We start from the raw sequence: 23,682 nt of genomic DNA, 5'->3' as shown, positions 1-23,682 counted from the left end.
CAAAGTACAGTGGCACATGCCTGTAATCCCAGCTACTCAGGATGTTGAAGCAGGACTGCAAGGTTGAGGTCAGGTTTGGGGGAGTGGTGGAAAAGATTATTTATTTCTCTAACCAATTTTTATATCTAACAATTTGACTATAGACCACTTTGTTACACAATGCTATAATAATATTCTATGCAACTGCTTAGTAATTAATAATTGAATTTTTAAAAAGTGAATGAAATGTCTGCAGAAGGTACATTTTATCAAGTACTAATTACATCATTGCTATGTTTTTACTCCCTGATTCAATCTTTAGTTTTGAAACAGATCATTAACAAAAATTTAAATCTTAAAAATATCACCCACATTCAGTAGAAAAAAAAAATTAAAAATACATCTGTGGACTAAAATTTACATTTGTGAAATAAAAAATAGTACAACTTGCAGTACTCCCTGTTAAATTTTAGTACTCACTAAAATTTACAGTACTCACTAAAAACTAAAAACCCCAAGTGATAACATGGAATAAAGAGGAGGAAATCCCTGAAATCCTGTTTTTCATCTCTTTTGGAGGGGGTACTAGGAATTTAGGCACCAGGGGTACTTTACCACTGACCTACATTCCCAGTCCTTTTTATTTTTTTTATTTTGAGACTAGGTCTCACTAAGTTGCTGAGGGTCTCCCCGTTAAATTGCTTGGACTTGATATCCTCCTGCCTCGTCTTCCTGAGTCACTGGGATTATAGGCATGTACCTCCAATCCTGACTCTGTTTCTTAATCTTTATGGTGATTGTGCAATCACTTTGTATTTTAAATCTTTTGTGTAAATGCAGGCATATGTAGCATCACAGTGGGAAGACAAACTACATCTAAGATCTGGAATGCTTATCAACTTGAATTTGAAGGAAACCTAGCTAAGTCAATGTAAGGCACAGGGGCAACTCGTGACTGAGAGTATTGTCAATAATATTCAATGTAAAAGGCATTGTCTAGGAGCTGGGGTTGTAGCTCAATGGCAGAGCACTTGCCTAGCACATGTGAGACATTGGGTTCAATACTTAGCACCACATAAAAAAATAAATAAAATAAAGGCATCTGTCCATCTACAACTACAGAAAAAAATTTTTTAAAGGCATTGTCTACCAACAAATAAGTAACAAAATAAGAAATATTTTTCAAAATATTTTCAAAATAAGAAAAATCAACTTTTTATAAAATGTCTATTAAAAATAAATTGCACATAAAATTAAAATTCCCAATAATCAAGCAATTGATCAGAATTTAAACCAACAAAATATCTTTGAAGGGAGGAGTTTTTCATCACATCATGTTCAGAAATGTTGAAACATGGTGATGATCAAAAGCAGAAGGACTTTAGCTGTTTTTATTATTGCTTTTAAATCCCCTACAAGCTGGGTGTGGTAGCACATGCCTCTAATCCCAACCTCTCAGGAGGCAGGGAGTTTGCAAATTCAAGGCCAGTCTGGGCAATCTAGTGAGACCCTATCTCAAAATACATGGGCTGGGGATGTGGCTCAGTGGGAAGGAAGGAAAGAAGGAAGGAAGGAAGGAAGGAAGGAAGGAAGGAAGGAAGGAAGGAAGGAAGGAAGGAAGGAAGGAAGGAAGGAAGGAAAGAAGGAAGGAATGAATTCCCTCCATCAAGTGGACATCCTTTTATCCTTTATCTCCATATCTCCACCTGGATGGACTACTTACTTCCTTTGGTATACCACTGTTCCATAGTTTAACTTCTTAAAGTTGGGTTTTGTTAATTTTGTCATATTTTATAATGCATTTACGTTTTGTTAGGAAAACATTAAAGAATCATTTTTCTTTTTCTTTTCTTTTCTTTCTTTCTTTCTTTCTTTTTTTTTTTTTTTTAATTGAACTCAGGGATACTCAGCCACTGAGCCATATCCCCAGCCCTATTTTTTATTTTATTTAGAGACAGCGTCTCACTGAGATGCTTAATACCTTGCAGTTGCTGAGGCTGGCTTTGAATTTGTGATCCTCCTGTCTCAGTCTCCCAAACCACTGGGATTATAGGCCTGTGCTACCTCATCCGACAGGAATCATTTTTTTAAATGAACAAAGCTAAAACCTAAAAATTTTTAACTAATAAAAATGAACAACTAATGACTTATCTGTGTACTTGAATTTCTTAAAGGGAACAAATTCACTGGAAAAGAATTAGAAAGGGACACAAGTGTAGAAAATGTAAACTGTTAGAGGATCCAGATGATGGTCCATGAGTGAGCAGGGCAGGGAGAAAGACATGGTGCTGGGAAACAATGCCCAGCCCAAAGTGGGCAGGTGACATGGGGAAGGGCCACTGTTCTACTACTTCCAACCATATCCTTGCCAGGACAGGAGCCCAGTGTACCCAGACCTGCTAAATTTGTTGAGGAGTTGATAATCTAGATGGCAATTTAAGAGTGGATTTGGGGAATGGATGTGGCTCGGTTATACAGCACTTGCCTAACATGTGGGAGGCTCTAGGTTCAATTCCCTGAAACACAGAAAGAAGGGGGGGGGGAATCCTTGATTTTTAAATGTTGGAAGTTAATTCAAATTCTAGAAAACACTGCAGAACAAACAAAATACATCTACAGCTGCAGTTCGTCCCCAGGCTACCAATTCCCTAATAAAAAATGCAAAACTAGCAGCTGAACCAGTTTAAAGACATTGAGAAAAATAAGCTTTCTTCTCGGATCTTTTTCCTTTCCTAAAATGTGATGTCTTTAAAAAATTCAGATAAATTTATATCGGATACAAAATTATGTGCAGTTTAACAAGAAAAGTAGCATAATTAGGGTAGGTAGCTGAGAATGGCCTGAACTCCCAGAGCAGTCCTTACTCTTGATTCAGCGCCAATGATGGTGTCACCAAGATGCCTGCTGACTAACTGATGTACAACAGATTTATTTAACCACTGGCAAACCACATTTCCTTTTCCAGGGCAATAAGTTAAAAGAGTATTTACCTCCCTTGGTTAGAAAGGGAGGAAATACTTCTTCCTCCACTCAGGGCAGCTGCGACCAGTTCTCCCAGAGAAATCATTAAACCTCAAGGATTCGGAGCCCAGAGCCCCAGGACTAGGCTGCAAGCTGCCCTGCCCCAGAAGCAGGAACAGGCACTTTTGGAGAGGTGAGTGTTTGTTTGCCCCCCAAAGCTTCACCCTCCTACTCCACCACCCCCAGGCATGTGAGTCAGTAGACTGCAGGTAAGAAAGCCAAACTAAATCCTTTTATCTGAATCTCATTTGAATTGGCATTTGGCATATTAAAAGTGAAGGTTTATTCAAATTAGAGAGAAAAATAGAAGCTGTTCTCCACATTTCCGCAGGGAATCAGTGCTTCGTGTATCTTGGTGAAAAAGATGTAGAGGCTGTCTTCTAACAGACACCCCACCCTACCCCCGCCCCAATATCCTCAAGGCTCAATTGCTGCAGGGGGTAATACAGAATTAAAAGCAGGAATTAGGATAAGGCTTTGTCCTCAGCGGCCTTTAAGAATTTTCTGCTTTAAGTGAAACGCCCCTTTATGGCTGGGTTGCCATGGCTTCTCGCTGTGAACCCCCAGGGCCACTGAGTCTGCAACTGTGAATCCATTTCCATCCCTGGGAAAAGCTTTACAAGGTTCCAGCCTCACTGTGCAACCAAATAAAGGCCCCCAAAGCTAATCTCTCGCCCTGCCCACCTTGAAGAATCAGGCCCAAGAAGGGCTCTTATATAATAAGATAGTTATCTCCCCTTATGACAAGAGGGAAGAATTTGAAAGTGACTTTCCATTCTTCACAAATCAACTTCTTTGAGAGAAAATGTCCCTTTGTATATCTCTTTTCCAGTGCTTATGTTCTGGCCTGATTTTTTTTTTTTTTTCAAACAACAATAGCAAGATTAGACATGACCATTAACAAAAACTAACATGACCAAGTGTATTCTCCCAAATGTCTATTTCTGAAATTCCTATCAGAGTGTTTGGGGCAAGTATGCTATTTTAACATCAAATGTGAGAAAGAACAGTGATCTCCTTTGTCATATCAAAAGCCAAGTTGCAGATCCTATTTTTTTCCTGGTGGAGTTGAGATGGGGGGAGGGGATAATCCATTTAAAAATAGTCCATCTTGTTCTAACTTTTAAAGCTTCACAGGTTAATACAAATCTTGCAGTGTATAATACAAATTTTGCAGTGTATTCTAAAGAATAATTCTCTAATAGTGAGATTTCAAACATCAGTGGAGAAAAACTATCTTTATGGAATGGGAGATCCTGTTCCCCAAAATATTATGATAGAATTTCCCTGAGCACAGTTGGTCCTACGGATCTGCACATGCACACATGCTTTCAAATAACTTGCAATACTAACCATAACAGGCTTCAGAACTCAAATGATTTAAAAAGAGGTGAAGCTATCATAAAATCCTTTATCCTGTAGAAGTTACTGCTATCCCTTCCTTCTATTCGTTCAGTTTTGTAAACATGTCTTCTAGCAAGGAGATGGAGAACTCAATGGGTAAGCCTCTTAAGAGAACAGTTTCTGGAGTCAGAATGCCTGACATTAAACTCCAACTCTACCACTTAGAGTAGAGGTTCTCTTAACAGAGTTCCATTTAACTTGAGTTACCAGATAACCAATGTCCCAAACAACTTGGCTCATGATTATTGCATCCTTAATATTTGGGGTGGCAGATAGGTTATCTCTAGTACACCTGAGGCCTTGGCTATTTTTGCACAACTGATCAACTGCAAATCATGCTTAATGACTGTTCAGGAGAGCTCTTCAAACTTACAGCAAACTGGAGTGCACACCAGCAGAGAGATTTTTATGTGCTGTTCCATTTATTTATTTTTTCACAGGCTAATTTCTTTTCTTTCTCCCCCATCCCCAGTACCAGCAATTGAACCCAGGGATTACTGAGCCACATCCCAGTCCTTTTTATTTTTTTTATTTTGAGACAGGGTTTCTTTTTAATTTGCTGAGGCTGACCTGGAGCATGCAATCCTCCTACCTCAGGCTCCTGAGCTCTTGGGATTACAGGTGTGTGCATCACAGTGCCTAATTTGTGGGCTAATTTCAAAACTAAAAAAGCACTTTTCAACTCTGTTGTTTTGGGTAGTGGCTACACATCAAAATAAGAATGCATGTAAATTCTTGGGTTTCCACATGTACTATGCTTAAACTATGCTTCACAATCCATGTCATTTCTTTTATGCTTTCTCTGTTCTTTGTTACTTGGTGCTTCCTGCACTATCACCAAAAAGGAGAAAAAGAAAAAAAAGAAAAAATCCCTCAAACCATGTTAAATAACCAAACATTTTGAAATCCTCTTTAAAATTGCCTTTTGTGGATGAAATTGTGCTTTTGTGTAGTTACAAAACATAGAACTATTAATAAATATTAATAATGCTGATGCAAAGGAGTGGAACCAGCAGACAGACCTAACTACCCCCTTCACTGACCACATCGGTCCTCAGAGACTATTAATAGTGTTTATCTCTGTTGAACCAAGGAACTCCCCAGGGGCAAGAGTGAGAGCACATACATCCTGCAGGGCAATGGGATACTTTTAGTTTGAAAAAGTGCATTCACCCCCTACCTCCCAACCCCCACCATGAGAATTACTGCTGTAGAATTTTTAGGCAAAAACAAAATCCTGTGCTTCTCTGGCAGCTGACCTTTTTACGGCCTAACAATGTTCAGTTTCAAATATCACATCGTGAAGCTGATATTAACCTTACAAAAATCAAGATAGTTCTGCAGGCTCCCTAATACCCAGACTTCTCATCCCTCAACTTTCAGAATTCTGAGTCTTGCCTCAGGTACATGGATGTGTCAACATTTGCCAGGGCCACAGAACGTGAGTGACAAGAGATAAAAATCAAACTTTAATTTCCTCAGTGTTAGTAAAGTTCTCTCTCAATGTATCTGTGTAAAGAAATCAAAAATTAAAATGTCCAATTAACTAATATGTGATTTCATTTTTTCACTGTCGGAGCACCTAAAACCCAGCGCATTGAACAACTCTCCTTTGACAATTTAAGGCTTCTTTTCATTCCATTGCTGCTAATGTAACTTGACTTTTCATAAGCAAAAGCCTACCCAGACAAAGGAGGGAAGGGGGAGGGGGGGAGGCTTCAAATCCCAGCTTTTCCAGCCTGCAGCAGGGCAGCTAATAGCGATGGTTTCCAATCATGAAACAAACCTGTTACACAAACATGCTATGCAAAATAATTAATTTGTACAGTATGTCCACTGCTTACTTTTTTTCCTGGAATACATGATGAATTTTTTTATGAAGGGCGGTGGAGGAAGGGAAGAACCACATTCAAAACCCAACATCATTCTTTTCTACAGTGTCATTTGAAAAGCCAGATAAAAGCGGCATGAGGAGGCTGGAAAAAGAGAGTACGACTTAGCGGTTCAGAAAACCACCCTCCATTTCATTCTGGAGCCCGGAGGTTACACCCAGGCATCACAAAAGCTTCTTTCCTCACAACATTAACTGGTAAGTGCTTTCGTGTTTGTTTTCCCAAACTGACACAAATGTAGCTGACCTGATGAGGATTCCTGCAAATGATTTATTTACAAAACAGCATTCCGACTCACTATCAAATGACAAAAAAGGAAAGGACTCCTGATAGTTTACAAAATGCTCTGTCTGCAAATTTGTATTTTTGGTCTTGCCAAAAAGTGTTGAGGACGGATCATACAGGACTGACTACAGTGCTGATGAATCCTAAAACATTAAAAGACAGAAAAAAGAAAAAAAAAAAAAGATGATTGCTGGGGTGGGGGTGGCAGTACAAAGAATGTTCAGTAATTTTCTCAGCTCTTACTGAGATAATAACAACTCACAACTCATAAACTTGGGTTTTAAGTAGTTGTAATCCTTAGTCAAACATCAGTTGTGGAAAGCTCACTATAGAACAACTAGGAGAAACGGGAACTCAGAGATGGAAACTTGTATTACCTTTTTTAGGTTACATGGTAGAAAAAACTTTTTACACTGACTTTGTGTGCTTTCCACACCCACCCGCCGCCTACCCCTTTTGAAAGATTAACAGCTTCTGGTTGATTTACTCTCCCATTTCTTTGTTCTTCCTGCAATTTTTGACATTTCGTTATCAATTACCCTTTAGAATTGATACCTGGGTTTTACTCACCACTCTTCTGTCTTGGAACTCTTTGGGGAACCTTATGTCCCTGTCTCCTCCTACTCTATGCCCCTGTCTTCTCATCTTGTAACTCTGGGTGGGTACTGTGTACCCCATTATCTTGTGTTAAAACACTTTGTGACACCATGTGCACCGTGTGAGTGTGATGGAGCTTCACATTGCAGGAGGGCTCTACACAAATGGGACATGTGCCTGGTCCCATACACAGCACTCTATGCAGCTGGGACTGTGCCATGTCCCATATGGAGCCTGCCACTCTGTAGCTAACGGAGGGCTCAGCTCTTCCAGCTCCCCAGTTGAAGGCTGAGAAAGCAGGGCAGTACCCGACAAAAAAAAAAAAAAAAAAAAACACCACAAGCAACAAGAGCACCACACCAGGAGTGCCCTCTCAGGTAGTGGCCACTATCAGTGGAGGCTTACTAAGCCCAGCGCCACTGGAGGATAATCATCTCTGTGCTCGCTGCTCAGAGCTGTTCTGATCACATCCCCTGGGATTGATCTGACCAGGTATGGTAGGACACATACGCAAAAACAATTGCCAGGAAGAAGAAAGTGTTTCATTATATGCAGGGTCCCCAAGACACAGGAGGCACGGCACCACACAGGCCACTCAGGGAAGTGAGATAGTGAGCCGGCAGCAGAAGGAAACAAAGTGGGTGGGAGACTTGACTTTGGTTTTCTAGGGAATGAATGGGCAAAGCAAAGTAAGCAAGCAGTACAAATCTAGGAATGTTCTCGGTCCCTAATTTTTTCTCATGTTTTTAAAAATTGTAGTAAATAACCCTTAGTGCTGGGGTTGTGGTTCAGAGTAGCATGTGATAGGCCCTGAGTTCAATCCCTAGCACCACCAAAAACAAACAAACAAAAAAAAAATTAAAAGAAAGAAAAGGAGAAAAAAAAAACACTTTATAGTTACCATATTAACCTTTTTTTTTTTTTAAAGTATCTAGGGTCATTTTACCACTGAGCTACATTCCCAGCCCTGTTTATTTCTTTTTAGTTGACAGGATCTCACTAAATTGCTCCTGCTTGCCTCAAACTTGTGATCCTCTTGCCTCAGCCTCCTGAGTTGCTGGGATTGCAGGCGTGTGCCACCGCACCTGGCAACCATATTAACCATTTTTAAATGCACAGTTCAGTAGAATTAAGCAAATTTACATTGCTGTGCAATCAGTCCCCAGAACGTTTCCAGCTTACAAATTTGACCTTTATAACTAGTCAACCCAGATTCTCCTGCCCTCCCCCCACTTTCTTTAAAAAATATTTCTTTAGTTATAGATGGACACATGCCTTTATTTACTTATTTTTATGTGGTGCTGAGGAGTGATCTGCCTGTAAGCCACAACCCTAGCCTTTTTTCTGCACCTCTGATTCTGTCTACTTTCCATCTTTCAGGAGTAGGAGCTGGAGGGAGGTACTTGTCCTGATCTCGCTGGTTCTTTGTGTTGAGGGCCTTCCACGTTGTTTTTCACAGCGGCTGCCTGGTTTTACATGCCCACCCGGAGTCCTCTTGGGCAACAGCTTCTTCATGTTCTCACCACCTTCTTATTCTTGTTTTCTTGTATAGTTGGTGTGTTACGGTTGTGCTGGGGATCAGTACACATGAATTTTGATTTGTCCACAATTTTTAACATACCACACTGAATATTAAGCAGTCATGCAGTCGTGATTCTTTTCTAAATAGTTCCCTATTATTTTCCTCGCCTAAAAGTTGGAGGCATATTTTCCTTAAGATTGGGATACTGATATCAATATCTTCAAATGTTGATCAGCTGTTAATTCAAAATTTAATATCATACAGGTTCAAATTTTCAGTTGTCCACAGCGTGCTAATGTGTATTAGGAAAATAGGATTCGCATGATCAAAGATATAACGGAGCACACACAGCTGTGACAGGCGAGCCAAGAGCAAGCAGAGGTTTTCTTTAGGAAACAATTCTATTAAAAACAATGTGAGGATGCAAGTAATTTAAAATGTTCACGACACATTAATCGCAGGATTGTGGCTCTGAACTACCATTTTGTATACTTTTGTTTTATAAATATAAATTTCTTCAAATTTGGTTTTGAGGTTACCTGACCAACATTGTCCTCCCCACACCCCTCTTTTTTTTTTTTTTTCCCTTTTTCTTCCTGTCTTGTTTTAGGCTTTTAGCCACTTGAGGCTATGGTTCTTATATTCTGTTTCTGGTCAGAAGGAGGAAATGGGGAGTGGGGAGCAGCTGTGGAACTGGCGTCTCTAGGCAATGGCTTCTTCTTCCACCCTTTTATTTCCTTTTGAGTAAAATCTTTAGAATGGTCTAGGCAGCTAAAATACATTTTCCCTGTCGCACTGGATGATTGCCTGTCATGCTCGCGGTAATACCAAGCAGCTCCTATGTGAGCAGAAACCTCCATTTTCAGCTGCCACTGGCCCCATTTGTAGTCAGCTGCTGCCCTCTCTAGAGTGTACTCACTGGATTTAGAGGGACAAAGAACTATAGAAGCAAAGCAAAGGCCCCAAATGGAGACTGCGGGTTTCAGCCTTATCTCCCCTTTGCTGGTGCCACTGGTTTGCTGTTTTGAGATCATTTCTTATCTAGGTTAGAACACATACTCCTGCTATGACTTCCTGCTCAGTGGTTCCCTTGATATGGGAATTAATTTCCTGCACACTTTCAGTCCTCAGCCTCCCTTTGGGTGGAGGTAATAACCTTGCAAGCTGATCCAGGCTCAAGGGTCCTCCTTCTGGCGAAAGGTGGAAGAGGACACTCTGTTTTTAAAAGTCCTGTCTTGTCAATCATGCCTGGGTGGTACATTCTCCTTGTTAGGCCAGAGGTGTGGGTCACTTTGCTCTCTTTGGGAGGACTTGGCAACAGTAACTGAAAACTGAAACTGGCAACAGTAACTCTTTAGGGTGGGCAGCAGGCAACAGGGTAGAGGTGCAGGGCAAGTGTTTGATTGACAGAACTTCAGCACTCAGAGCTGCTTCCCAGCACAGTTAGGACTCCTGGGAGAGCCACACAGGAGGTCAGGGTATTTTGTTGTGCCCCTCATGGCCATAACCACATACCCTGCTGGCTACGTCATTTTATCTCCTCTGATTTGGTTCTGAAAGTGAGAGAATAAGACCTAGCTTTGCCCCTACCAGGGATCCAGGAAGGTGGTCATGGTGTTACAGTGCTTCACTCAATATTTCTTTAGATTGACCTAATGTCTGAGTGTCCAAACTGTGACCAGGTGTCCTTCACAGAGGAAGCTTCTTTGTAAAGATGTTCCTCAAATTATGATGGGGTTACATCCAGATAAACCTATTGTAAGCTGAAAATATCTCATGTTGAAAACAGATTGAATTACACCTCGCCTGCAGAGCATCGTAGCCTAGCAACGCAGCGCACTGCAGAGTATTGATTGTTTCCCCTCGTGATCGCAGGGCTGATTGAGAGCACTGGCTCCTTGCCCTGCCAAGCATCTCAAGAGTGTGAACTGCTGCATATTGCTCATCCAGGAAAAGATCAAATTAAAAAGTCGAAGTAAGGTTTAGATTAAATGCATATCACCCACCATCTTAAAATCGAAATTCTTAAGTGGACATATAAGTTTGGGTCCATAGGTACTGGTAGATATCTTTGCGGCTCTGGTGTGTCTTTTGTCCAGTTTACTCCTATAAAGACATCCCTCTCTAAGACAGCCTTGACCCAGAGGACAGTGTGTCAGGTGGACTGGTCAGGTGAGACACAAAGGAGGCAGCACAACAGTGCATATGAAATAATAGGAGCACTGTATTAATTACAGATCCCAGAGAGAAGAGGCCTGTGAGGGGAGCAAGCCTCGAAGAGCCAACAAGGGGAGGCTGGTAGAATACACATGCTCCACCAGTGGGTGAGGAACAAGAAAGACAGCATAAGGGACCCAAAGATTGTTAGGGCCAGGATTAACTCAAGCAGGTTACCTATGTTGGTTTTGTTGTTGTTGTTGTTTTGTTTTTTTGTTTTTAGTGTTAGAGATTGAACCCAGGAGTGCTTCACCACTGAGCCACATCCCAGTCCTTTTTATTTTTTGAGACAGAATCTTGCTAAGTTGCTGAGGCTGGCCATAAACTTGCAATCTTCCTGCTTCTACCTCCCTAGTCAAAGAATTATAGGTATGGCTACCACATTTGGCTCCCATAGGGAGTTCTAATCAATGGGTTTGGAGCAAGCAGGCATGAGATCTGTGGAGGCGTCACTATGACTCACAGGTGTTCACTGTGGCACACTATGACTCACAGGTGCTCACTGTGGCATATTTGCACTGCCTGCGGGGTCTTGGGGGTTAGTGTGGAGAATTAAGAAGGTTGTAACTACATATTCCATAGGGAGGTGGTATCCAGGAGATGGCTGTATAAGGCACATATGTAAATTGCGCATGTTGAGGAACTGAGAGGAGGTTGAGAAGACAGTCACAGCCTCCAGAACTCAGTGTCACATAGTTTCTGATTTTAATCAAACAACAAAAAACTACAACCAAGAAATGATTTCATTTCTTGTACCTCAAAAATGGGATGAGATGAGAATTTTTCAGTCTTAAAAAGATTACTAGACTTAGTAAGACTCCGTCTCCAAAAATTAAATAAATAAATAAATAAATAAATAAATAAATAAATAAATAATGATAATAATAAAGGGTTAGGGATGTGGCTCAGTGCACCCCTGGGTTCAATCCCAGCACAAAGCAAACAAATAAACAAAACAGTTTTCAAAGCTACTTGTTTTGTATTTACAAATATTCCTCTGGACTGTACCAGAAGGAAAACAGGGACTACGAGTATATAGTTTTAATCAGACTTAGCTTCCATTGCTTTATCAGAAGCCAGACTCCCCTCGTTTTCAGTTTCTCCGTTTTCTGCAGGTAATTTTCCAGTTCCTTGGTTTGTCATTTCAGCCTATTTGCCTTTGCCACCCTTTTCCCTTCTGCTTGCACTTTGCTGTTTGAAGATTTATCTTTTCCTGCTGCCATTTTTGGCTTAATTTTCACCCTTGTAGCTGACAACTTCGCAGTTCTCTTAGATTCTTCTTCACTTCCCTTTCAGGTACTGTCCTCTTGAGCACTGATAGCAAGAGGGCTATTGAGTGCCTGCAGGCGCCATTTTATAGCAGGGACTTGCACAACCAGAGATTTCGATATCCAAGTAGTCTTAGAATCCATCTCCCTCAGACACCAGAATAACCACCTTCCTAGAGAACTCTTCTCAGTTTTGGTATTTTTACTGGGCAATCACAGTGACCAATGTACCAACCTATATACATTAATGAATCCCAAGTTAAAACCACAAGTGCTATTCCATTTGTACTTACAGTCAACTAAAAAAAATTTCAGGTTACAACAAAAAATATACTTACATAGGACTTAACATTTTTCACTACCCCCCTTCTCTCTCTCTCTCTCTCTCTCTCTCTGTAGTACAGAGGATTTAACCCAGCCCTTCATACATGTTAGGCAGGTATATTATATTTTATAACTGAGGTATATCCCCATGCCCTTTTAAAATTTTAGTTCGAACAGGGTCCAAGTTGCTGAGATTGTCCTTGAACTTGGGATCCTCTTGCCTCAGCCCCTCGGTGTGCTGCCCCTGCCAGCCCATAATATACTTTTGATGACTGGGAAAGCACATGCTGCTTCATCCACTCAGCATTGACTGGGCACCTGTTAGTGTCTGGTGCTCTGCTCCAGTTTGAGGTACAAAGATAAGTGGAATGTACTCCTTGTTCATGAGCCTCTCACAGTTCACTAATGCAGATAGCACTGTAATAGTTGATTACCACAGAGACCATGTGGAGGGGTGAAGAAGGCAGGCCCTGGAGGCACACATACCCTGGGCTTTGCCACTTCTCCAGTTGTCCAACCTCGTAGCCTCTTAGAAATAATAATAGTACCTCACAGTATTGTGGGAATTAACTGTGGAAATGCATAAGAAGTTGCTTAGCATTGCACTGTATTTAACAAGTATTCAGGAAATGTTAGGTATTACCTAATGTGTTAAATGCAACTTATGTAATTAGGCATGGTTGTTACTTGCTTCATTTTGAATACAGTTAAGTAAACTGGTTTTAATTATAAGCAACTCATGATTGGACAACAATAAGAGTTTATAGTGAACTTGTTTGTTTTGGGTGGGGTACCAGGGATTGAACCCAGAGGTGCATAACCACTGATCCACACCCCCAGCCCTTTTTATATTTTATTTTGAGACAGGGGTCTTGCTAATTTGCTTAGAGCCTCACTAAATTGCTGCAACTGGCTTGGAATTTGCAGTCCTCCTGCCTCAGCCTCTCAGGCTGTTAGAATTACAGGCATGCACCAAAGCACCCGACTTGTTTACTCTTTTAAAATTTATTTTTTGCATACCAAGGGTAGAACCTAGGACTTTGTACATGCTAGGCAAGTATTCTACCACTGAGCCACATCTGGGACTTGTTTGCTCTTGATAATAATTTGGGGGAAAATCTAACCATCTTTCTCTGGAAATGGGACTTACTGTCAATTGAAACTTAGTTTGCTGGGTGGGATGGCACACATCTGTCATCCAGTGATTCAGAAGACTGAGGCAGGAGCATCACAAGTTAGAAGTCAGCTTGGGCAAGTTAGCAAGACCTTGTCTCAAAATAAAAATAAAGAAGAGCTGGGTACAGTGGTACATGCCTGTAATCCCAGCACTCTGGGAGGCAGAGGCAGGAGGATTGCAAGTTTGAGGCTGGCCTCAGCAATTTAGCTAAGTGCTAAGAAACTTAGTGAGGGGCTGGGGATGTGGCTCAAGTGGTAGCGCGCTCGCCTGGCATGCGTGCGGCCCGGGCTCGATCCTCAGCACCACATACCAACGAAGATGTTGTGTCCGCCGAGAACTAAAAAATAAATATTAAAAATTCTCTCTCTCTCTCTCTCTCTCTCTCTCTCTCTCTCTCTCTCCTCTCTAACTCTCTCTTTTAAAAAAAAATTAAAAAAAAAAAAAAAAGAAACAGTGAGACCCTGTCTCAAAAGAAAGAAACAAAAAGGTCTGGAATGTAGCTCAGAGATAGAGTAGTCCTATTTAATCCCTAGTACCATGGGGGATGGGAAGATGAGGTGGTACTGGTCTAAAAATGGCTGAAAAGATCTAATTTATCTATCAGGAGATGGGCTGGGTTTGTGGCTCAGGGTACAGTGCTTGCCTAGCATATGTGAGGCACTGGGTTCGATTCTCAACACCATATATAAATGAGTAAAATAAACATCCACTGACAACTCCAATATTTAAACAAATATTTAACTGATCTCTCAGGAGTGAGGCTAACTTTCCTAAGTACTCAACATACTTTTAACCCCTTTTATAAAAAAGAGGAAATGAACTCAGAAACTAATTGATTTAATGATATTTAATGACTTCAGCCTGCATGGTGGCACAAACCTGTAATCCCAGCTATTCAGCAGAATTCTAAGTCAAGGCCAGCCTGGAAAAATTAGTGAGATCTTCTCAATAAATAAACAAAGACTGTAATGTAGCTCAGTGGTAGAGTACTTGCCTAGCCTTGGGTTCAATCCTCAGTACTGCAAAGGATATATACACATACACACACACACAAACTTCAATGCCCTTCATAATCCACGTTTGCCTCTCAGACAAAAATAAATGTTGGCCAGATGCTCAGGGCCATAAATCTTTTTTTTAAAAAAATTCACCGAGTAGTCTTTCAATCAATCTGTACATATTATTGAGCACTACTATTTTACAGACACTGTGCTGGTTCTAGGGTTACAAAGAAGGGCAAAAATCACTGACTGGCAGAGGAGACAGACATTCATCAAATATGCATTCAAATATATTAGTGAAGAGTTTAGAGCAGGACCCTGATTTAGACTGCAACATAGGTTGGTATAGGTCAGAGAAATAACATCTAAAAATACAACTTACCCTTTAGAAAAACTGGCATTTTTATCCTTAATTTTAATACCACCAGCAAGTTCAGGATATAGAAATTTAGTCAAATCGGTTATATGGTTAACTTATGGAAGATGATTATATATATATATATATATAGATATATAGATATAGATATATATAGATATATACATACTTTTTTAATCACCCAATCCTATTTTTAACATTACACATGACCTTTCCATTAGTCATTCTGCCCAATATGAGCTTTCATTTCATTAACTGTATTCAAAATGTAATCATTATTAACATACATATACACGTACACAAATGAATACTTAATTATAATTCCTTATCTTCACTAATGTAACAGTCAGGAAAATTTCAGAAGACCTAGATAAGTTCTTTATTTCTTGACCAGGAGGGATGCCTTGCTCTTCGAAGCTATTTCACATATAAACATGGAGCATCTCCCTCCTTTGCCTTTTGTTTTCGGGGAGGAATGAATCAGTACACACTTAAACTGCTTGTCTTGTAGGAAGGATTACAATATACCAAAGAGCATTTAAAATGGTGTTTTCATATTTCCTTGGAAATGTATTATTTCTTGCAAAACAGAGGGAAGGAAGAAAATAATTATAGAAAAATATCTTGCCATTTTAATTTTCACTAGAAAATTTATGAAATTATTCACTCATAACTTTCAGACTTAATAAATTTGAATTTTTTGAAGGACAATTTTCTAGCTATTATAAGTGGAATCTGCTCAAATTGTTTAGATGATTTTCAGTGATTTCCTACAGAATGACCATTTGTTTCCTTTTACATTCTTCTCAGGCAACCAGTGAATAACGTATTTATCAAAATTTAAGCAAGGCCCCAGACAGCACTTCTTTCTTGCTGAGGCAGATAATTGATCAGTTCTCAAGCCAGCTGGACTGCAGAGGGTCAGGGAGACCATAGCAAGCTTGGCTATGTTGTACTGCTATTTGTCACAAGAAAAGAACTCATCTACGGAATCATTTGATACAAAATAAATAAACTGCTTTACTAGAACATTATCACAGGATCAGAATGTCCTCCTTTGGTAAAAAAAAAAAAAAAAGGAATGAGCCCAGTGTAGCTTTACTGTTAACAGCAGGAAACCATTATCTTGTTGTTTTTGTCTTAAGGTTAAACATAGATCCAAATGTTACCAAAACTAACCACAAATATTATCATCAAATAAGCTCTCTGATCAAAGTCATTGATCATTAAATTAGCTGAAAGCCCAAGAATTTGCTACCTTTCAACAAAATTATAAGTTAGTCATGTGGATGATTTCACAATCCACCCAATGAACGAATTGAATAAGGCCAGATGAATACAAAATCACATTTATCGAACTCTTACTGTGGCACTATTCTAGGCCGCTTAAATATACTATTTAAATAGGCGATTTTTTTTTTTTTTTTTTTTTGGTAATGGAGAGTGAACTCGTGGGCTCTTAACCCCTGAGTCACATCTTCAGCTCCTTTCTGGATTTTATTTAGAGAGAGAGTCTCCTTGAGTTGCTTAGGGCCTTGCTAAATTGCTGAGGCTGGCTTTGAACTTGCAATCCTCCAGCCTCGGTCTCCTAAGCCCCTGCGATTCCAGGCTCAGGTGAGCCACCTTGCCGGGCTAACTTTAAATCAGGGTTCAGTCCCACAAGACTGACCATCCTGTCGCCCCACTTCCGCTGCCGGCCAAGGTTATGACCCGATTATTATTTACTTTTTATCGTTATCATCGTTTTTTCAATTTGATCGCAATTATTGTTTTATTGACTTACTTATTTATTGGTATGGTACTAAGGGATTGAACCCAGGGGTGCTCTCCCTCTGAGCCACCCCTCCCGGGCTACTGAAAATGTTTATCTGGAGACTGGGTCTCCCCAAGGCTGGCCTGGGCCTTCCGAGTCGCTGGGCCTAGGCGCCCTGGCACCTCGCTATGTCCGGGTGTGAACCGGGGCCTCTGCACGGCTTCCGTGGCTGACTAGGAAAGCTGGGAGTAATCAGGAAGACAGTTTACTTACAAGATGACCGGTTTGCCACAGAGGACACAACTCAGGACCACAACGGGAAGAGAGGTTCACGGTAAGATAGTGCAGGTGGCGCGCGGCCTGCCTGGCGCCACCACCACCACCACCTGCAGGACCTGTTCACCGACCCGGAAGTCTTGGATATTTATGGCTGCACGAAGCTGAACACGGGTCTTTGGAGTTCAAGTCACTCTCGGGTCAAGCCCTCCCCCTGAGGTGGGGGTTGGTGCGCTCTGTAGGCCGCGTCCATGATTTATAATTTATGCAAATTAGCGCTGGACACGTGCGTTTGACTTTGGGCAGCGAGGACAAGGTGGTGCCTGGAAAGGGGCCTGTGAGGTAGGGGAAAGGAGATGGGCTTAGTAGCTGGAAAGAACCAACGTGGGGGTGAGTTTTGGCAGCAGCAGCGATGGCACAGGGCGTGATGGGACTAGGTGACATGGCGCCATGGAAGTTGGCGCGCTGGGCCGTGCGCAGCGGTGGGGCGGGGCAGGGTGCCGTCTGCGGCTTCGGTGGGCACGTGTGCAGCATGGGCCAAGGTACGGCAGAGCGCAGGGTTCTAACCAGGTGAGCTGGACGCGGCACCCCAGACCTGGGAGAGGGGAGCCCTCCATAGGAGGAGGAGGTGGCGCGTAGGCCCCTAAAAAACTGCACATCTCGTCGGGCTTTATCAAAGCATGGTCTCCTGATCTCTCTCCTCTCTGAAACACGTATTTTCAAAGAGATTAAAGTCTAGAAATGGGTTGGTAAAGGGAGAATTTCCATTCTCTGACTGCTAATGGCAGGCTTGAATAAGCCATTAGCCAATATTACAGCCTTCTTTAATGTAGGCTTACCAAATCCATCTTAGGGAAATAATTCAGGACCCGTAATTGCTGCATAAGCACATTATCAGCCAGGAAAACCTGTTGGAGAAGATGATTTGCTTTGTACTGACATAGAGTTCAATGCTGGTGTTGCTCAATAAGAGAATTCTGAAATGAAAAACAGGTAATTCAGCAGAACCTCCCGGACACTGCCTCAGTCCCATTTTCCAGGTTAGTATGATAGAATTACGTTTTTTAAAAAAGAAATAATTGAATAGTAGTCATAGTTTTCTCTTCAGATTCTTCCAAACTTTATCTTGAATATAAACAAAATAAAAATGACTTCAACTCAAGATACCTATGACTACTACTAATATGAGTATTCTCCAGTGAATTTAAGTGTAAACTTAGCTTGTTATTGTTTTTTGCTTTGAATAAACACTCAAGAGTTATTCAGTCTAGTTGCAGGGAATTATTCTTTGGGCTTAAGATGATTTGTTCGATTTTTCCTTGTCAGAGATAAATGTATGATGAACAAAAAAATATAGGAAACTATACTAAAAGTAGAATCTTCAAAAATAAATTTTATTGTATCAAGTGGTTTGTTATTGAACTCCGAGTTCCTTGCAAGTTCCTGGTCAGGAAATAAATCACTTTCGTTATACTTCAGTGAAGGTACATTATATTACTGGTATAGCTGCTAAGATATTTTCTGACTAGTTTCTTGAACTTGAGTGCCTTGTGACATCTTTTTTTACTTTTGAGTTACCTAAAATATTGGAATTGTAAGGAGAGTGTTGACATATTCCTATACCCATCCTTTCTATGAACCAACATACTTAACTTTAAAAAATCACTTAGGCTGGGCGCAGGCCTGTAATCCCAGTGGCTTGGGAGGCTGAGGCAGGAGGATAAGGAGTTCAAAGCTAGCCTCAGCAATTTAGCAAGACCCTGTCTGTAAATAAAATATAAAAAGGACTGGGGATTCGCCTCAGTGGTTGAATGCCCCTGGGTCCAATCCCCAGTACCAAAAAGAAAAAAAAAATTACTTTTACTTTCCTCAAATATTAGACCTTTATTTCTAGAACAAAATTAATATCAAATATGAAAGAAAGAAATTTAAAATTGTTCTTTACATAATTACTGCTGTATGCCATTTGTGTCCAGAAACAATTTATAAAACAATATGGTCACTGCTTGCAGTGGTGCAGTCCTGTGATCCCAGTAACTCTGGGGGCTGAAGCAGGAGGATCATAAATTGGAGGCCAGACTGGACAACTGTCTTAAAATAAAAAATAAAAGGGTTAAGGATGTAGTACCCCTGCATTCAATCCCCAGTACTACCAAAAAAAAAAAATGTATTTTGATACATGTATACACACACACACACACACACTATTGTCAGGGTCTCAGAAGTGTTTCTCGCCCTCTCAGTTCCACCACTGGTTAAATAATAAGTAAATGGAAAAGATGCCATAATATAAAATAAGCTTAGAACAGACCAATATTTTACAATTGAAAGAGGATCTTTTCCTTCTTCACTCCCTTCCTCTTTCTCAAGGACAAAGAAGAGGAGAAAAGAACAAGAATGTGGACTATATGTCCAAGTATGTGTTTTCTCTTCTTTCTAATTATGCAAACTGAAATATGAAGAACTTGTTGGGAAGTGAAAGTTCTGTTTCTTCTAAAATTGGGCAGCTGTTGGGCATTGCAGTGTTTATAACTTTCTCTCACAGATGTTACATTTTATGAAATGTGACTCATAAGGGTGTTACTTGTATCTTTAGATGGGAAGAAATCCCTGAGGGCTCGATAATTACGTAAGTCGGCTACACTCACAACCTGAAATACTTGAAGCGAATATTTCTTGGAAAAAGAAAAGAAAAAAGAAGGGGGGGATAACAAGACTTTGCCATGCTTAAATGAAACAGAAAGACTACTAATTTCAGATTTTTTTCCCCCCTATGATAGGAATAAGGGAAAGAGTATATATTTTTGTTTGGGAGGTTTCATTTTCATTTGAAAAATGTTTTTAATTTGTGTAAGCTTTTTGTTTTGAATTTCGGTCCCTATTCTTGTTCCAAATGTGCCAAAATTTTGAAAAACCTTATTTAAGGACATTTCAAAAGAAGGCTTTGCATTTCATGTTTATTATCAGTGCTTTAATATAGGCATTTCATTAATCACCAATACTGTAAGTATATACATACATACACATATATATTACACAAACATATGTGTATGTAAATATGTACATAGTATATATAAATAATATATAAATACAAACATATTACACACATGTGTATATATGTATATGTACACACATTCGGAACATTTCGTAATGATTAGTCAGTTTTTTTATTGATATTTATTTTTTAGTTGTAGTTGGACACAATACATTTATTTAATTAGTTTATTTATTTTTATGTGGTGCTGAGGATCGAACCCAGGCCTTGCACGTGGTAGGTGAGCACTCTACTCCTGAGCCACAGTCCCAGCCCCCATACTCAGAGTTTTTGCAGATACTAAGTACCAGTGTTTTCTAGTGAGTATTGATTTACTCCAGACAAAATAACCAAATATGACTCCATTTTCAGAGATGTTGATACCATCAGAATAATTCACCCAAATTACAAAAAATGGTAATACTTAAAATTGTGCACATTATTTTACCATTTCATGAAACTTCTTAAACTTATTCAAACTTTCCCTGTGTAAAAAGACTCCTCCAAAACTGCATGATAACATTAAATTACAAAATTGAATTTGGAAAAATAGGGAGTTATTTTTCTGATTTTGGTATTAAGGTTTTTAAAAATCTGTTTTAAAATATAGTGAGGAGTATATTGAGACAGGTGATGAAAAGGAGCTGCCAGTTGATGGATTCAACATTTCTGAGAATATTAAGTTACATAAAGGGAAGACTTCAAGAGTAAGGATATATTATAAATAAGAGTTCTTCTGCAAGATGAGCAGATGGGCAGTTCTTACGTCAGTTGTATACACGAGAGAGGTCTTTTTGAAGAATGCTTGTTTATAGAATTTTCTGCAGAATAGAATCAGTGACCCCCGATGATTCATTTATTTTTTTACTAAAACTATATTAGAGTATCTGTGCTTTTCTAAAAGCTCATCCACACTGTAATTTAGACATCTTATTTTCAAAATGTATTCAACATTGACTACTCTATCTGCTTCCTTAAGTCCCTTTACAAGTCTCTCAGTAGAATTATGTTATTATTGTTGTTTAGTTGGCTGAGATATTCTATATTCTTCAAGACACCATTATGTTAGTTAAATATACAAATTAGTTTTCCTTCAAGTCTACTGAGTACCCCATTTTCATCAAAATTTGTGAAATTGGACACTACTTTAACATCTGGATGATAAATAGAAACTCAATGCATAACTTCCTTTAGTAAATCACTAATACCAGCCAAAAATGTGCACACTTTATGTTTTTGGAGCTTATCCTAGAAATTATCTTACCCTTCTTTGAGTAAAACATCAGATTTTTCTGTAATTTATAAAGTTCAGCTTTTTGGTATAGCTTGTTCAACATGAAAACTATGTGATTTAGTGTACCATTGTAACACCCAAGCATTCTTCTTTTCTACAGTAAGCATACAATCAACTTCAGAAACATGTTGTTGTTTCTTTACTGGTAATAACCATTTCAACACTCATCTGTAACTGGCTTACCCTTGTCAATGATATTATAACATGTTATGCATCTTTTTTCTTTTATATCCTGTCAAAGTCCACTGTTTAAAGTTTGGCAGCTTCTCCTCTGATAAGATCATAGATGATTTCTTCTACTCTTGTTAGTTTTTCTTGCAATCTGAACTTTTCTGAAATTTTGGCACCATTTTCACATGTACAGTAGAATTTTGATTATTCGCTTCTTGGTTATCCAATATTCATCTCCATCGTTTTTTTTCTGGCCCATCTTTCTCTTTAAAATATATATGTATTAGACCAGCACCACCCCCAAACATACCTAGAATGTACATGTTGTCCTCACTATGACTGTCCTATTAACAAGGCTGTCTTATGCCTCCTGGTCAGAAAACAAGAGGACACTATTTGTGGCTGCAAGCCTCCAGAGCATGTGATCCATGCATGTACTTTGGAGCTTGAAGACATTTTCTGAATGTCTACTCAGTGCAAAACATTGGACTGGTGCTACTTAGAGGCATAGAAAGTATTAAAAGAGCTGGGATACATTTTCTTGTCATCTTTGAGTTTCTCAGTTAGCTTAGAAAAGCCTAAGGACAGAATCTAAAAATTTAGAACTAGGGCTGGGGGCATAGTTCAGAGGTAGGGTGCTTGCTTGGCATATGTACAACCCTGGGTTCAATCCCCGGCATTGAGAGGGGAAAAAAACAAAAACAAAAAAACAGGAATAGTGGCACCCTTATGTAATTCCAGCAACTAGGGAGGCTGAGGCAGAAGGATTTTAAGTTCAAGGCTAGCCTCAGCAACTTAGTGAGATCCTAAGCAACTTAGCAAGACCCTGTGTCAAAATAAAAAATGAAAGAAGAGTTGGGGATATGGCTCACTGATAAAGCACCCCTGGGTTCAATTCCAAGAAAGGAAGGAAGAAAGGGAGGGAGGGAGGAAGGAAGGAAGAGAAATCTCACAACTTCAAGGCTAATCTGTTAATTTAGTGAGACCTATCACAAAATAAAAAGGGCTGATGATGTAGCTCAATTGTAGAGTAGTACCACCCCACCCCCGCCAAAAAAGTTTGAAACTTAATATCTTTTACATGTATTTTTTTATGAGCCACCTGGTTCTCAAAGTGGGAAGGTGAGTTATCCAAGTTACACAGCTAGTGACATTCAGAACCGAGTACTGTAGTTTAGTGCTTTTTCAACACACTAGATTACTTAATATTCGTGGATTTCTGTGGGTTCAAGTGTCATGGCAAGTTAGAACTAAGGTAGAGCAGTTTGAATACACTGCACTTAACCATCTGCACCTCTCTCTCTCTACACATTCAGGGACTTGCTTACAATTAGCCCAGCCAAGAGAATACTTTCCATGTTTGTTTTCCCCTTGGGTCCTCCCAAAAGTTCAGACTGTCTAACCAGGGCAGACTGGGGTGAGACAAGAGAGGTTGGATGTTTAGAGATGGATCACAGGCCTTTGTCCAGAATAGTGTGCTGAGATAAACTAGTTTTGATTTGTTTTAGTAAGAATCTGAGTCTGAAGAATGTTGGTGGAAACTTGAGATGTGATATTGGTTCATACTACTCTCCAGAGGATGCTGTTCTGGTAATGAAACTGGTTCCTTTTAAGGACTTTGTTAGGTAGAGGACAAAATGGATTCCTCTGAACCCCACAGTGGGTTTTTATTAGTGGGCTTTGATCAGAACAAGAAACAGTTAAAAGTTTTTCCCCTCTTTGATTTTCTTCTCTCTTATTATGTCATGTGTCTCAAGTATTAACCCAGATGGATATGCAACACTTGAAACTACCCTTGACATTAGAAAGCTAAGGAGAACTGGTAATGGTGGTGGCACATGCCTGTAATCCCAACGATTGAGGAAGCTGAGGCAGGAAGATCACAAGTTAGAGGCAGCTTAGTGAGACCCTGTCTTAAATTAAAAAATAAAAAGGCCCAGGGACTTAGGTCAGTGGCAAAGTGCACCTGAGTTCAATTTCCAGTTGGGAAGGGAGATACCAAGAAGAAATCTCATTGGGGTCCCAGAGGAAAGGACAAGTCCTTAGGCAAGTACAATCCAATGGGTTCATATGAGATTTAGGTTACTAAAA

The 23,682-nt window shown here is 39.8% G+C and overlaps 1 protein-coding gene and 1 pseudogene across 3 annotated transcripts in view; one reads left to right on the top strand and one right to left on the bottom strand.

Annotated features, from left to right (window-relative positions):
- The first annotated feature begins 2,945 nt into the window (after nt 1–2,945).
- Nucleotides 2,946–23,682, top strand: part of Cmklr2 (chemerin chemokine-like receptor 2) — a 38,901-nt gene continuing 18,164 nt past the window's right edge. For 2 of the 3 annotated variants that reach the window (XM_021733123.3, XM_040294789.2), the window contains exons 1-2: nt 2,946–3,133; nt 6,343–6,493. The gene's annotated coding sequence lies outside the window, so the exon portion shown is untranslated. Of the gene's footprint in view, nt 3,134–6,134; nt 6,494–23,682 lie in introns of those variants that run through there. The other variant, XM_021733122.3, reaches the window with a different exon arrangement.
- Nucleotides 20,936–21,914, bottom strand: LOC101967507 (cytosolic 5'-nucleotidase 3A pseudogene; annotated as a pseudogene).

Source organism: Ictidomys tridecemlineatus, chromosome 7 (genome assembly GCF_052094955.1).
Source record: "Ictidomys tridecemlineatus isolate mIctTri1 chromosome 7, mIctTri1.hap1, whole genome shotgun sequence".
NCBI classification, from domain to species: domain Eukaryota; kingdom Metazoa; phylum Chordata; class Mammalia; order Rodentia; family Sciuridae; genus Ictidomys; species Ictidomys tridecemlineatus.
The sequence above is the reverse complement of the archived record's forward strand: the minus strand, read 5'-3'. Positions and strand labels throughout refer to the sequence as shown.